At 37.8% G+C, this 15,133-nt stretch overlaps 1 protein-coding gene across 1 annotated transcript in view; it reads left to right on the forward strand.

Annotated features, from left to right (window-relative positions):
* NAV3 (neuron navigator 3) overlaps positions 1-15,133 on the forward strand; it is a 417,043-nt gene that overhangs the window by 75,245 nt on the left and 326,665 nt on the right. The window lies entirely within an intron of this gene.

Below are 15,133 nucleotides of genomic sequence, written 5' to 3' on the forward strand. Positions count from 1 at the left end.
CCTGTTCTTAGAGGAGTAGCCAGTAAATATATTTTTATATACAGTCAACTCACTTGCCATTAACACTTTTGATGTACCACATTAAAGCAAGCATATGGAATTAGGCTCACTTTCATGTTATATTTAACTGGTATTTACTTTAATGGGAATGTTTTCCCTCTTACCCTGTCAAAGTCAAAGGAGTCCGTACTTGTCTCCATTTTAACTCTTTCTCCATGTTGCAAACAACAACTACAATGACTGAGAGGTTTTATTCATGCTCCGATATAAAGATTTGCTACAGTGTTTGCTTTTTTTTTTTTTTTTTTTTTTTTTGATGGCTTGAAGGAAGGGACTGTTGTGATTTTATCTGTGGAAATGGGCACTGAGAGAGAAATTAATGATGAAGCACAGAATTGTACTGCTGGTAGAGCACAAGCATTAATTGATAAAACTTACTGTTTTGTTTTGCTTCATCTGATTTAGATGTAGCATCAGAGGAATAGATTGTATCTGATGTAGCTGAGATGAAAATGTCAAGGTAATGTCAATTGAGATTTGTTTATCTAATGAGCATGGTACATGCACAATTACCAGTCACACAAGCTTAGATTGCGCTCACAGAAATAGATCCCTTCACTGTGGATTGACTAGAATACTGGCTTTGGCATGAATAATAAGAAGAGCTTTAAAACAAAGTGAGGGAAAGAACTTACATAGTTTCCTTACCTATATTTAATAAGTAGAACGGTGACAAGCAGACGGAAGAGCAGTAGGTTTGACAGCAAGCAGCAGCAAAGGTAAAGAAAACAAACATGTATGGGACTTTCCAGGTAAATGATACAGATAATGAAAGGACCACAGTTAGTTAACATGGCCTGGAACTGGCTGTGCTCCACAAATCACAGCTCAAAGGTTTGTGCTGAAATGTGAAAAAAATGGGAATTACTCTACACTTTGAAACTGCATATTGTTGGTTTAACAGAAATATGCTTAGGTAACTAATACAATTGGCACATACACTGAAGGGCTCAGTATATACTAATCATGTTATAGACAGCAAAGCATGTAGATAAAACAATTTCACTATCACTTACATGAAAGACTTTCAAATGGGATAATGCCAAGATACAGATTTTACTCTGTAGAATGTGGTATCTTTAAAGTTGTTAGAGAGAAAAATACTTCTGAAACATGGGCCATTATGGAAGATCAGTCCCTAGTTACGAATTTGAGAACAAACATTGCTAACAAAGGTAGAGCCCAATTTTCTCAACAATGAGAGCAGTGTTTTTTCACCGCAGTGCCACCGAACCAGCAAGAAGAGATTTTTTACATTTGGTTTTGGTAAGTTGTGAAGACATTATAGGAGAACTGTTAGCAGAAAAGATCCTTGGCTATTGTGGTCACACATTGATTCTATTTAAATCAAGTGTAGATTTATAGCAGCTTTCATTTTTAAAATGGCAAATTCTGTGGAATTAAGGAAGCTTCCTAGCAAGGTCAGCTAGACTTGAGAGTTGATGAACTTGGAGCTCTTTTAAGCCAAAAGTGCAAAAGGATTTAGAACTTTTACCCCTAAAAAAGAAGAAGAAAAAAAGCTTTGTATCTTAACTGGATAATTTAGTAGTTCAAAAGGGATATCTAGATATGCAGAGAACTTAGAATTGAGTAGGCAGTAATGAAAGTCCATTTTAAAAGTCAGGAAGTACTGTGAAAAAGTGAGCTTCCTAAAGTGAAGCTGGGTTAAATATTTTTCAAAACATGAGAAATTGCAGTAGGTTCTTTAGTCACATGAAAAGAGAGAGGAGAAAGATGGGACATCACTACACCATGACTGTAACATCAAGATTAAAGGTAAAGTCACGGTGACCTCACAACTAAATGAATACTTTGAGTCAGTTTTCGGTAAGGATATTGATGTTGAACATGGGGCCAAAGGCTAGGTGACTAAATAGCTAGAATGAGTGCATAAAATGGAAATTACAATATTCAAGGGGCAAGGAGGACTGTATTCTCAGTAAATGGACTGGAATTTTTTGGTCATAGAGTGCATGATGGGGAAAAAAGAAGTCTGACATATATGAAACTACAGGCCAGAGTTTTAGTATCAAACTAGGGATGGTATTGGATGAACAGAGAGTAGCAAGCGCTTTATAAATATTTAAGGAAAAAATGGACCCAAGGAGCTATAAAACTTTATAAAATGCTTTATGATATACTTCAGGAGAAAGAAGGTAGAGGTAAATGAATGATGAGATAGAAAGTGACATGGATTTACCAAAGGTAGGTTATACCTTCTTGGCTTGATGAGGTAGTTGTCCCTCTTGCTGAAGGAAATATAATAGATCACAAAAAGTTAATAATATTCAACAGGGGAAGTATTTATTAAGGTAGAGAAAGGAGGAATTGGTACATGATGAGAAAGATGTGTAAGGAACATGAATGAGGAAATCCCAAACTAGGGTTGGAAACAAGTTGCTTGTAGACTTGCTCTAGGATAGGTTTGGGGGTGGATCTTAAGACTCTCATTAACAACTGTGGCACAACAAGTTTTTTGCCGGTGGCATTTGCAGATCACGAAGTTGAGATGCATCATCAAAGGAGGATCAAAACATCATGAAAGAGTATCTCTGAGGTCCATGGATTAATATAAATTGGGGAAAAGATACGTCAGCTTGCTTAGTGACTCTGTATTTATAATATAGGGAATGCTTCAGCTGAAAATAAGAGAAGAGATGATACCTGTTGATCGTAAGAAGAATATGAGCTCTAAGTGGGATGAAAAGGCAAATATGATCCTAGAGTTCTTGGACAAAGTATGTTCAATGGACATAGTGGCATGAAAACGTCCTTATCTGTGGTGTTGGTAAGGTGTCATCCGGAATATTGTTCTCAGTGATATAAACATACTGGAGTACAAATAGAGCGTTGCTAGGATGGTCAGGAGAATGGTTGATTTATCTTATGTATTACATGAGAGCTCATCTAGCCATGTGAATCAGAAGTTGAGAGGGGTTATAGTTTCTCTTTATGCATGTGTTGTATATGATGGGGAGGAAGGAGCATTACGGAACAAGAAAAGCTGAATGACTGTCACAAGAAAAAAAATCCGCATAAAATGATCCTGAAAAACATCAGGGGTGGAAATTAAAACCATCAGAGAAGTGAAGTTATGAAACAGCTTTCAAATTCAAGTGCTTGGGGAAAAAATTACTTATTTCAAAATGGAGTATGGCAGAAATCTATGAAAGGGATGAAGTGATTTACTGTGATAGCAGAAGACTGAATATAATGACCTACGTCTAATATACCGTCCTCCTGACAAAAAAGGAAAAGAAGTGTTGATTCTCTTAAATCATTGTTAGATACACTTCCAAACATTTTCTTTTATTTGCATTTCTTTCAGTAGGACTCTATTTATACCAACACATGCAGTCTTTTTTTTTTTTTTGCTGCTGCTTCTATAAATGAGCTTCTCCTTGGAATATTAAAATGTTGTCAGCTTTTCCAAAGAAGTCTGAAGTTGCTTTCTGTTTCTGTAATCCTGCATGTGTCCATAATCCTGTCTGTTTCTGGAAGTTCCATTTCTGTTCTTTGAGTGTTTATAACTTCAGTTGTTATAACTCAACGTCATGGTTTAACCCCAGCCAGGAGCTAAGCACCATGCAGCAGCTCATTCACGTCCCCCCCACCCAGTGGGATGGGGGAGACAATTGGGGAAAAAAAGTAAAACTCATGGGTTGAGATAAGAACAGTTTAATAGGACAGAAAGGAAGAAAATAATAATGGTAACAATAATAAAATGACAACCATAATAATAAAAAATTAGAACATACAAAACAAGTGATGCACAATGCAATTCCTCACGACTCACTGGCTGATGCCCAGTTTGTTCCCGAGCAGCGATCTGGCCCCCCCCGGGCCCACTCCCCCCCGTTTATATAGCGGGCATGACATCACATGGTATGGAATGTCCCTTTGGCCAGTCTGGGTCAGCTGTCCTGGCTGTGTCCCCTCCCAACTCCTTCTGCCCCTCCAGCCCTCTTGCTGACTGGGCATGAGAAGCTGAAAAATCCTTGACTTAGTATAAACACTACTGAGCAATAACGGAAAACATCATGTGTTATCAACTTTATTCTCTTACTAAACCCAAAATATAACACTATACCAGCTACTAGAAAGAAAATTAACTCTATCCCAGCCGAAACCAGGACACTCAAGAACTGGGTTACCGTAAACTCTGACACGAAAGTGGGATGTAAACATGAAGAGAATGGAGTTATTTCATGTTGCCCTAGGAGAAAGCTGATAATAATAGGATAAAACTAAGCAAAGCAAGAGAGGTGAATACCAGGAAGCTGAGAAATCCCCATCAAAGAGCTGTGTAAAACTGCTGGAAAAATCCCTAACCTAAAATGCAGAGAAGAAAGATTTAGACCTGTGGAAATGAAAAATAACACCACCTGATTTTTCAGTCTGATCTTGATTTTCTTCATCCGTACTGTCCTCTTCCTTTCTCTTATCAATGCATTGTTATGGTATTACAGTGTATATTTCCACATGGTGAGCGTTCATAACAATGTAAGCACTAAGATGACTAAACACAACTGACTCATAACAAAATGTGGCAGGAAGGGGGAATCACATTGTAAGGTCATCAGTTAAGCTACGAGCAGGCTTACTGTTTCGACCACCCTGTTGCTGCTGATACATATTTGAGGCATTAGGCCAAGCTATAAATGAAACATATTTTCCCTTAAAATCTTAGAGTAAATGGGCCCAATAAAATGTCATTGGTTGGTTGTTTTGCCTCTAAAACTTCATTACTTGTTTTTCTGGGCCGTTGCTACTGTCTTCCAGTGCTACTGTATGCCACTATACGTTGTTCCTGTATATACACTGTCCCATCCTTCCACTCTGCTTTATTTCCTTTCCTGGCCTAATTCAGAAGGAATGGATGAACCTAAGCTTAGTGGATTTTTGCTTTGTATTGATGTGGATTCTTCTGGCAGCTATTTCCATCTTATTTGAAATATGTTGGCTTTATTCTTATTTGGATTTTCTGTCTTGGCATGAATATTAGACTGTTATGCTGGTTAGTTGATTTCCAAATCAAATGACTTATGAAATAACCAAAGTAAAGTATTATAATGTTGAACTACTTGGTCCTGCACAATGAAATTTGGAATGAGCATAATTACTATTTCTGGAGACTCCTTTGTTTTGGGGGTAATTGGTTTTTTTCACTGTAATTATTATAAAACCAAGTAAAATAATTGGAATGCTGGACATTTTTAACTAAGCATTGGATACCAAAAAGAAACTTGTATGGCAGCAACCTCAGCTTCCTGGGGTTATTCTGGTTTGGCGCATAAGCTCTGGTATCCAGATTTCCCTGGTGTTCCCAATGAGACTGTTTCTGAGGATCCTAGAAGTAAGCAGTGTTCTTCCCACCTAAGCATGTTATTAACATCTGAGTATTACTGCTTCTTAACAATTTAAGCACCAAGCTGAGGACAGCCAGCACTAACAGTTCAGTTCCATTTTAGCACTCATCCAAATCCCAACAGGAGAAAACTATAGAGTAGACAAGAAAGAGCCTGAATGAAGCCATGCAGACAGGACACTTGGAGGAGCGTTAATCGACTGATGGAAGTCTCATGTAAAATGCATGCAGTTTCCAGGGAGCTGGGTCTGTCTTCTCGCAGTCGAGTGTCCTAATCACAGGGTCAGGTTTTATTTGATCTACTCTTCAGCTGATCACACAGTTTTTGACTGCACACAAGCACAGGTGGGCTGGAAGAACAGAGTGTACTGTCAGCTAGCGCTTCTGCTGGTGGCCTGGTAGTTTAGGACAGTCCTCTGCATTACAGGACATCTAATTTGATTGCTCTGCAAACTGAGTACGTCGAAAGCCTAGACCCTTCTACTTCAGGGGCGAGTTCTTCAGTGACAGTCTTGACCTTATCTGTTTTGGAGGGGTCTTTTCTGAGCAACCGGAGTGCAACGTGCGTGCTTGTCTGGGTGAACCTTGACAGGAAAGAAGCAAAGGCTCGAGGGAGGCACTTGTCCTCCCGGGACAGATACCCTGGAGAACAAACAGGCATACGCAGGGAAGTATGGTTACAGGATGGAGAGTTTCCACTCCAGTAAGCAGTCCCTGGAAACAGGAGGTTGCTGTAGGGTTAGGGCTAGGTAGGTTTTATGTCCCTAAACTGTGAGGTAGGTCTTAGATTCTACTTCTTGTGCCTACAGCTGACTTAAAATTTTGCTCTGATTCTCTGAGTCGTTTTTTTTATTATTTCCACCTCCACCCCTTCCCCCCCAGGATTAGGAAAGAATGTTGTCCTTCACTCTCATGTTAGTGAACAGAGATGTCCTGCCACTAAAATTCACTTTGACCATTTTCCAACTGCTTGTGAGCAAAAGTCAGAGACTGCCCTGTAGTGTAGTTTAAATCTAAAAAAACCATGCATATATGATTTTTTTTCTTTCCTTGTCCACAAACTATTAACTAATGCAACACAGCATTTTATGCCTTAAGCCTTTGAAGGCAGAGAAACTATCAGTATCTTTAATGTTAAGTAAACCCTGAGCAGAATGCATCCAGGCTGGCCAATATCTAGCAAACTGAGGTCTGTATTCCTAAGGGTATCTGGATTTGACACAAAATGAAATTGCCCTTATTAAAAAAAAAAAAGAAGAAAACCTATGAATAGCTATTATTACACCATTTTGTACAACTTTAAAAACTCCATTTTGCCTTAAAAATGCCATATTTCAATGTACTAAGCTATTTTACAGTATCGTATGAATTTCTTAAAGAGCATGATGGGATTAGTGCCAGTAAAAGGTAACCATAGAAGTTAAAATGTGACCATCATGATACAATTCTTTTGCATGTTTGCATTTTACCTCTGTGCTGTTTTTTAAATAGTGCTGGTTTCATAAAAACATGCTTCTTTTTAATGCCCAGTGCTGCAGGTGGTTGTGAGTTCATTGACATTTATGTTTTTATCAGATATTTTTCTCCTTCATGTTGCTTATGTTTCTCTGCGGGAATGGCAAATAAAGTCTGGCAGAAAATGAAATGTGCCCTAAAATCTTCACTGAGTGGTATTAGTTTAGATGTCTCAGAATAACATAATCTGTTGGCTGGAAATATGGCATAGAACCATATGTACTCTTCTCTTCTTGGACAGAGCTTGTGTGATTTTCTTGTAACACCCCCCCCCCCTCCCCCCCGTTGACCGATACTTTTGCTGCTGTCCTGTGGGTTAGGATGCTCTAGGGTGAATACAGAATGGCCGCATGTCTCATGACTTGTCACCTGCTTGAAACTCTCTGTATTTACTCTGTATGAGTGTTAGTAAGAGAGGGTGTAAATTCAAGACAGCAATTATCATTTTAGTAATCATCAAAAGCAATAGAAACAATTAGGCATCACAAAAAACTAATTAGCAACTTGACTTAATTTTTGCCACAGTCATCTACAATGAGCAGGAAAAGAGCAAAAAGATATTAAAGCAGAGGTGCAGCCATGTTGTAGTATTTCCCTTGGTGTAAATAATCAAGGCATAATGAATTTTTAAAAAAGAAGCATAGCAAAGAGTTATGTTAATGTTAACATGTCACAACAGCAAGCATGAAGGAAAATGGCATAAGCTAAAAAAAACACCCACAAACCACCAAAAACCTGCCCAGCCAACACATGTTATGCCAAGGTGTGTATGAATGTATCAACACATTATAGGTCTTGCAAAAAACCTACTTCTCTGTTTAGGTTAGTTAAAACTTATGAGCAGATTAACGAATATGACCTGTTGTCATGGAAGCGTCACAGCCCTTGATCAAGAATTGAATAACTGAGTATAATGAGCCATGACTTTTTTCCTTAATAAAAGGAAAAAGAATAGGATTATTACAATGCAGCAAAAATAGGAATATTTTAATAAGTGAAATAAAACTTGCTATTGCCAGGATTATTTTTTTTTTAATGTACAAATTATTGATGAGCTTCAAGATGACATCATTTTTCCATTAGCTTTTGTTAATATACCTCAGGGTATATCATTAACTAAGCTCGGAACATATGGTCTGAGTATCCCGTATTTGCTGACATGGTTATATTCATTTCAAGTATTTTTGTTAACAGCCATGTGCCAATTCTGCTGAGAATGAAGAAGTGAATTATGATAAAGTTCAGTCGTTGTTCCTGGAGGCCTCAGCTTGTTTACATCCTGACAATGTACAGTTATGCCAAACAACTTGTGTTTTACAGGGCCTATTTCAACCCCTGTAAAGCAGAATATCAGTAAGAAAACAGTACAAAGTTTAGGACAGGAGAATAAAGTTAATATGTATTTACAAGACATAAGTGCAACAAATATTTATAGTGTTTCATAGTACAGCTTTAGAATGCTGGTTTTAAATTCTTTACATTTTAACACTTTGACACTTTTCAGTGGTGGTACAAACCTCTGCATAATATATTTATCTTTCTTTTCTTTCTTGCCTCTTCAAGGCCGTTTAGAAGTAATGCAGATTTCCCCTGAGTTTCATGGACTTGCTGTTGAAAGCCACTGCTTAGAAAACTAAGCCAAATTGTTTAGAAAGGAAAAGATGTCTGCCAGGAACTAAAGTCATTCTCTGTACTATAAACAATGGTAATATTAGTATTTATATAATTACAAAAGGAAGAGAAGGTTTTAGTCCCTGTTTACATGATCAAATCAAAATATTGAAGCTTATAAGAGTGATTTTAAAGTGACCTGCATTATTATGGCCAGATCAAGTCTCAAACACTGAATAATTTAGCGCTTGCAAAAGTGAGACAACATGTTAAAAAACCCCATCGGTCTTCTCTTAGGCAACAAATTCAGAGACAGGTAAGGCACAAGGTGTATGCCTGTTGCGTTCCACAACCGACTGCAAGCCCTAGTTATGGGTGAACTACAGATTAACGAATTAGCAAGTATGGGAAAACCTGATTGAAAACAAATAAATATCACATCCCCAAAAAGATTTTGTTCACACTGTTTGAAAAGTGTGATAAGTTGTATATTTGTGCAAGGATTTCAAAGCATGGTAGTGAGCAACCTAGAGTCAAGTGGGATGAAGTCTTTGTGGTATGAGCTCTGCATACAAGTCTCGTGCTGAGAAATGGTTGCTTGAGAAACATGGTGAGAAACTGGCATGATTTTTGTGCTGAGTTTACTGATGGTGGGATTAACAAAATAACTCTTTAAATGGTCATAAAATCTATGAAGAAGATACTACTTTTACATTCTGTAGCTCTTGAGAGTTTCAGTGATGCCACTACAGTTTGGGAAGAGTCGGAGGGTAAATTGCTCGGAAGTAAGATCTGGTTTCCTGCTGATACGCTTTCCATTGCTCTTAGATACAAACCAGATGGGCTCTCCGTAGGGAAATTATTTTGCAACCAATTCTTGACCTCACCTATATGAACACTATTGTGTTTTAGCTAATTACTCATGTTAGTACAATTGATACGTGACTGGGTTATAGAGAACTAGAAACCTCTAATTAATGGAATTTATGTGAGGAGATGCAGGAATCTGATATGACAGTCTGTAACAAACTTTTTGCTGATTATACAAAACAGATAAATATCTTTTATATACTTCATATTAATGATGTATTACATTAGGTTTTGATTAGGCTTAATGAGATTTACTTTATGTCTGCAACAGTGCTCAAATTACATCAAAAATTACCGAAATGGAATAAAATGAAAATACTCTCCTTCCATTTGGTTGAAATGGCCTCAATTTATATTATTATGCAGCCCATCGAGTTCTTTGAAGAACATCCAAGCTGTTTCCACACTTATTTTTATAGGGATATGGTTTAAATAAAAGAACTATCAGAACTGTTCTTGTATTCAGCCACATACATTGTCATTACTGGCAGAATATCATCCCATTCCTTTGAAATTTGAAATGTTTGTCAGATATCGCAGGTTTCAGCCACTTTTCACTCTGAATTCTAATTAACATGCTATGTTTAATGAGCTGCCCTGAAGTTTTTGCCTCATTTTTATACCCAATATTTCCAGTACCTGCTTTAGGTTTCAAAGCCATCATATAGGGGTTTTGCTAAATCCTTCCGATTTTTCTGCATCAGCCCTCATTTTTTGCTATTTTTGCTTGGTATTACAGTGACACATGAAGCTCCAGCCAATCAGTGTCCCTCATGCCAGACACAACGTAGTCCAATGGGGAGAAAATTGTAGCCTAGTCTTGACTCTAGAATCAGAAAGAAAAAAAAAAAAAATGCACAAAAAATCCCAACAAAACCCAACAGACAAGCAGTAGGCGAACATTAATGCCTGGAGTCCCATGGCAGCCTAACCTCAAAATCGGCAAGAGGCTCCATTCTCCTGAGGTTGCAGATTGGATCCAGCTCACTGGGATACGTTTTTGGAGAGGCCCTGCAGGCATTAACAGGGGCAAGCTCTGAGCAGGCTGCTCGTGGTTCTGGTACCCCAACTTCTTTGCCAATCCCATCGTCTTTTCATTTCCCACAATTAAATTCCTCCCCTGGCTCTCGATTGGGGTGTCTGTTCTGATACTGTAACGGGACATAAAAGCAATCTCAGGTCCCTGGCTGACACTCTTTTATCAGAGGAGAGGGGTTGTTTGTGCTGGGTTGCCCGACACGCACACCCAAGGTGTGATGGTGAAAGGACTGTGATACCTTGGAACTGGGTCTTGGAGACATCAGGCCTGAGAGAGTCTGGTGGGTCACGGGCCAAGAAACAGTCCTTTTGAGGACACTTCCAGACAGCAATTTTAAGGTTGCTTTAATATATGGATCAGGCTGGAAGAGTCATTTAAATTCACTTCTCACCTCAGTTACACAGTGCTCTTTATAACTTGTACACCCTTGATATTTAATTTGTGTGCGAGTTTCTCTGTTGAAAAGAAATTACTTGAAAGACCTTTTCCATTCAAATTAATTTGGATTTTGGCTTATTTCTTCAAAACACAGCTTAACGCACTTTCAGTAAAAGTAGTTATTTTGAATATACCCTTGATACGGTTATATTGCATTTTAACTGAAAAGCTGGTATAAAACTGTATTTCTCATAGTAAAATAAAACGTTTTCAGCAACAATCACATTCTCCTTAGAATTCTGCCTTAAATTAAACCATATTTTTAGCCTTGAAAGCTTTTGTAGAGAAAATGTTTTCATCAGCTTTCCCTGCACGCAGAAATTTCTGAAGAACAGTGTGGTTTACTCCGAAAGGAACATCTGTATCCATATGGAGTTCGGCAACCTGCGAGTCTACGCTGGCAATGATTTAGCCAGCATGCCGGGGGAGATTACAGATGTGCCAAGTTGTTAACAGGAATATGTTGATCCAAATTGCCTGCTAAAGGGCAAAAGCCACTATTTCAGTCCACAGTCAGCAAGAGACTGAACAGAAGCTGCGGCCTTTTAGTTAATTATAGATCAATTACTTTGTCTTTGGATACGAAAGGAAGAATTTCAACCACAATGTACTCCTTGGATGTTAACAAAATGCCAGCCCCTTATTTTATTTGTATACAGCATTCAGTTAAAATTCACTTCTTACGCTAGAATCACTAAATATTCTTTTTTTAAAATTCATGGGCTCATAGATTTTGTTGCTGTTATGACATGTACTAATTTAACTTCTATAAAGACTACAGTGAAGCCTGGGAAATTCACTGGGCTGATACAGCAAATCTACTCATAGAAAAGAGGGAACTCTTGGATTTTTGCTGCTGAAAAGTGAATCCTGGTCCATTAAACACAACAAAACTTATTCAGAAATCCTTTACTCTCATGGGTATTACCCAAGTCCAAAAGAGTATTGGCTGTGTCTATCCTGTCTTAAGATATGACTACAGTAGTTTTTTACATTGTCCAATAATTATCTGCAATTTTGCTGTCTTAAGAGTTTTCCTTCATGGTAGATATGATGAAGCACACATTGATGTGATCAATAACCAAATAAAAATGGGATCAATAACCACTACAGCTTGCATCATTTACACATCTTTCAATTCCATTTAAATATAAAGTAACATTTTATACTGTGAGGATGGTCAAACACTGGAGCAGGTTGCCCAGAGAGGTTTTGGAGTCACCATCCTTGGAGATATTCAAAACCTGACTGAGCAACCTTCTCTAGGTGACACCACTTTGGGCAGGGGGTTGGACTAGATGATGTCCAGAGGTCCCTTCCTACCTCAATTGTTTGGTGATTCTGTGAAATTTTAGAATTACTCTAGGCCACTGTCTCTTTCATTTCCCTTCATTCACCAATATGATTCTTCATTATGAAGAAAATCAAACTACAAAGTTTGATAACCAGCAGGATAAAATCCATGCATTTCTTAGCTCGGTAATTTCATGCACTATCTCCTCCTCATGGCTGTCTCCGCACATTTAGTCAGTTCAATTTAATTTTTGAATAGCTTAATCTATTACCTAGCGCTAAAACATAGCACCTTTCTGTTCCCTGTTTTCTACTTGTCTGTCTAGATATTCATCCCCCACATAAATGGTTGGGAGAATAGAACTATTTTTAAATGCTGATTATAGATACTGAACTATTAGTCTTTCAGTACACCAGTATGGTTGAAGTCCTTTGGGAATTAAGAAATATTCGGATGTCCTTCACCTGTGATTTTTTTTTAATGAAGTATCTCACTTGTCTTTTTTGTTACCATTAATCTGAAAGAGGCATTCATATTTTAGCTAAACTGAAAGTCAAGGCCTTAATTTCTAAGTTTTGTTGATGTGAATGATATTTTTTTTGTAAATAGCAAGATTTCTGCTTTTAAACAGGTGGTGTTGATGTTCTTCCCTTGCAGCTACTGCTACTAGACAGACACAGATAAATGAATGTGTGAAAGTAGCATAACATCTTTACGTTCCTACTTAGAATATAATAGCTGGTTCTACATGTTTCCTGCTGATGACAGCATATCTTCTCTTTTGAACTTTTAACAAGTGGAACAGGGTAAAGAGGAAAAAGTGACAGATACCGAAGGCAGAATATTCTTCATTAGAGCAGTAAGGAAGGCAGCAGTACATGTTTTCAAGCCACCAGACATCCAGGTACTCAGGGAACACTGAGGTACTATTGAGGTAGAATTTAGCCAAATTGTGCTTAATTTGAATTAAATTTTGCCTGCTGATTTTCTGTCTGAAGCGGTTTTTGAAAGTTTCAGCGGAGACAGCTCATGTGTTTGGAAGAAACATGGAAAACCCATGTTCTTTGGTACTGTTGAAAAAATTTTGGTGATGTTTCATTTTAAGTAATTTAAAATATAGTAGCCCTGTAACCTCTGTGTCAAACACATGCTACTTCTGTCCTTGTGAAAACCTGTCCAGGTCTGAGAAATGAATAAGCCTTTGAAGATCGTCATCCATCAGGCATGTTCAGTAAAGGTTTCTGTGGCCTATTCTTCTTTGCTGGTACACGCTGTTCTCTGAAAGACTTGCATGTGTCCAGGCTGCACATGAACTCTTTGCCAGAGTGACTGTATTTTTCTGTCTAGGTGGGTAAAGCAGGATTTTCCTGTAATTTCAGTGGTTTGTGGTGCCAGGAAGGACAAAGTGCTATCCAAGCCTGGGCAACCCATCATTCCTGAATTCTCAGCAATGATCCCGTTCCTCCCTCTGCTAAAGGAGGAGTTTGCTTTAGGTGGAAGGCTGGATAAGATGAGAGAGCAGACTTGGGCTGGGAACACGAAGAGACTGCGACTGGAAGATTAGACAATGGGAAGAAACAAACTGTGCCAGGAAATTATGAGGGGGAGGTTTGGAAATCAGCAGATGAGATTGGTAGAGTTTGGACTGGTTTTGAGTGGGAAGGAAGGAGCCGTGAGCCAGCCACTGGTGACAGACGTGGAGATCAGACAAGCCTAGAGGAAGAGAAGCAGAGATGGGCTACACAAACAGACAGAATTAATGAAGTTAGCGATACTTGAAATACACCTTTAAAGAAATAATGTGTTTCTTTCTTAGTCCCTAGTTCTCTCTACATTGCATAAATACATCCCCAAAGTAAATTATAGGTACCAAGGATGCCTTTTTCTTCCTTTGCATTGCACATGTACATTTATAGTGTTTTTTTCAGAATTGCAGCATGCTTTTGTTGCCATTGTTTGCCTAATAGGTAGCAATTTTAGGTTTGAAATATATTGGGTTTGGATATGGGGAGAAATTATTAAAAATTAAGCAAAAAAGAAAATAACGCTAAGTCCCTTGCACTGCTTACAGCTTTTTCAAGTCTCTATATATTCTTGCCTCTAGAGAAAACTCTGGTAATATTTCTGCAAGAGGAGATTTGTATGTTTGCTGTGATTTTTATGGATACTTACTTTCCTGATGCATCTTTGAAATGTCATTACTTTGCAGAGGCAACCACTGCCCTTTTAAATGGTTCTATTAAAATGTATTTTTCATCCCCTGCAGCTTTCTCAAACAAATCCCAGCAATAACAAATTAAGCCCAGTTAGTGAATGATTGACTTGGTAGGCCTACCATTCAAAATAACAGGTTTTTTTCTTTCTGTTTTTAGCAACACAAGTAAATACCTGTCTTGTTTATTTCTTGGTTTTCTCTTTATTCCAGAGGAGTAAATTTTAAATAAAATGGAAATAGGTAATGTCATCAAAGATGTTGCCTTAGTACTAGTTTTATGTAAAGGAAACTTTTTGTTTCTAGTAAGTTATGGCAGTAGCAATATGAGTCAGAATCTGATTTAATTGAAAAAGGGAGCTTTAGCAACAGGTTTATTCATGGTTCTGCATCATTAACATGTAGGATTACTTGTAATTACTTCTATTACTTCCCTTTCTACTCCACAAACAATAGTTATTCTAAGAGAGGGAAGACATCCTTCTCTAAAGTCAGGGAATTTTAAGAGCTGATAAAGGTCACCAAGATATTCTAATCTCATAGACGATCTGTTATTTCCTTTTATTTGGGGGGGGGGGGGGGGTATACCAATACAAATATGGAAAACCAAAAGGAATTCAATTGGATTCCTACCATATGAAAATCAATATAATTGAAGATAAACCCAATATTTTTTAATAACTGTTGACATTAATAGAAGCATAGAATGATTTTTTTTCCAGAAAA

The sequence above is a fragment of the Accipiter gentilis genome, chromosome 34 (genome assembly GCF_929443795.1).
Source record: "Accipiter gentilis chromosome 34, bAccGen1.1, whole genome shotgun sequence".
NCBI classification, from domain to species: Eukaryota; Metazoa; Chordata; class Aves; order Accipitriformes; family Accipitridae; genus Astur; species Astur gentilis.